This window comes from Bos taurus, chromosome 6 (genome assembly GCF_002263795.3).
Source record: "Bos taurus isolate L1 Dominette 01449 registration number 42190680 breed Hereford chromosome 6, ARS-UCD2.0, whole genome shotgun sequence".
NCBI lineage: Eukaryota > Metazoa > Chordata > Mammalia > Artiodactyla > Bovidae > Bos > Bos taurus.
In genome coordinates this window covers 112,485,990-112,487,541 of record NC_037333.1, presented here as the reverse complement: position 1 = coordinate 112,487,541, position 1,552 = coordinate 112,485,990, and the positions used below count along the sequence as shown (strand labels likewise).

General features: G+C 41.5%; 1 non-coding gene across 1 annotated transcript; it reads left to right on the top strand.

The window, feature by feature from the left end:
• Positions 1-707: 707 nt before the first annotated feature.
• On the top strand, positions 708-814 carry LOC112447222 (U6 spliceosomal RNA). Its single transcript, XR_003035324.1, has one exon. It is a non-coding gene; the product is annotated as a U6 spliceosomal RNA (small nuclear RNA).
• Positions 815-1,552: the final 738 nt, after the last annotated feature.

The window sequence follows — 1,552 nt, the reverse complement described above, 5'->3', positions numbered from 1 at the left end:
AGTAATCGTGGTGACCTCTGGACAGGAAGAAGAACTCTTATGTCTCTGCATCCTTGTCACCAACTATAGGGACAGGTCTATACCAGAGGCTTAATAAACGTCTTTTGAATCACAAATAATGGTGCTGACAAGCTTTGCACACAATGGGTCCCTTCTAGGCACATCCAGAAAGACAGCAAGAGAAGCCAATAGCAGTCTTTGAAGAATAAACAAACACTATTTTCTGCCTGAAATCTTTGAGCAGAGTCACATTTTCCAGGCACCAAGAGTAAAGAGTTAGAAGGTAGTCTGTGCCCCAATCTGAAAAGATGCAGCTGTCAGCTTCTCCTAGCTGCCAGTTGCAAACCTCAGCTTTGGTCTTTAAAGACGCTGTAGTTAGAAAAGAAAAATAAAATTGGTCCATTTCCTCTCTTCACCTATTCTCCTAACTGCTTTTCAGTGAAAATGATTTACCCATGCGAAATTTTTTGCCAGGGAACCTAAAACCATCACAGATCTATTCAATTTAAAAATATTTCTAGTCTTCTTATGGGACACACACTCTGGGCAATCCCAACACAGCAAAGTGGGGATCGAGAGAGTGGTGACAATTTCTGCAAAAACCAAAATGAAAAAGCAACAACAAACCGCTTTAAAATAAATTCTATCCGGACACAGCATTAGAACTCTTTGTTCTTATCATTTTAGCCAAAAGAACAACAAAAAAGGTGCTCACTTCAGCAGCACATGTACTAAAAGTGGAACAGTACAGGGAAGATTAGTGTGGCCTGTGCGCAAGGATGACATGCAGACTCGTGAAGCATTCCATATATTTTTTTGGTTACAGGGGAGAAGGATGGGGAGAAAGGATAGTTAGGGGGTTTGGGATGGACATGTACACACTGCTATATTTAAAATGATAACCAGCAAGGAGCTAGTGTATAGCACAGGGAACCGCTCGGTGCTACACGGCAGCCTAGATGAAGGGGAGTTTGGGAGAGAATGGATGCATGTGTGTGTGTGGCTGAATCACTTGGCTGCACACCTGAAACTATCACATTGTTAATCAGCTTTACTCCGATATGAAATGAGAGTTGTTTTTTTTTTTAAAGGCACTTACTGATGCCCTCATTTGACATACAGATTTTTCCCAGCCATACTTCATTTGAACTTAAATCTCATTTTCCTCTCTCTGTGCTGACAGTAGGAAAGAGGAGCTGGTTAGCCTGATCCATACCTGGCCAGGTGCAGTCGAGGGTGAATTCATCAGATGTGTTCGCTCTCAAAGCACTCTTGCAGTATAACGGAAAGTGTTAGTCTGAACCATTTCCTCAGGGATGCTGAGGCCATATGAGATTTTCAAGTCTTTCTCCTAAGAGCTTTTATACAGACAACATAAAGTTTTATATTAAAAATACCTAGGCTCCCTTCTATTTCCCCAAGAAGTGGAAGAAGCCCATTCCTCAGGCTGACAAATACCCGAAAGACAACTTCCTCAATACTCAAGTTTAAAGAATTATGTCCCAATGGATTAAAAATCAAAGCCTCAGACGTCTCTAGCCTTTGCAGCTAT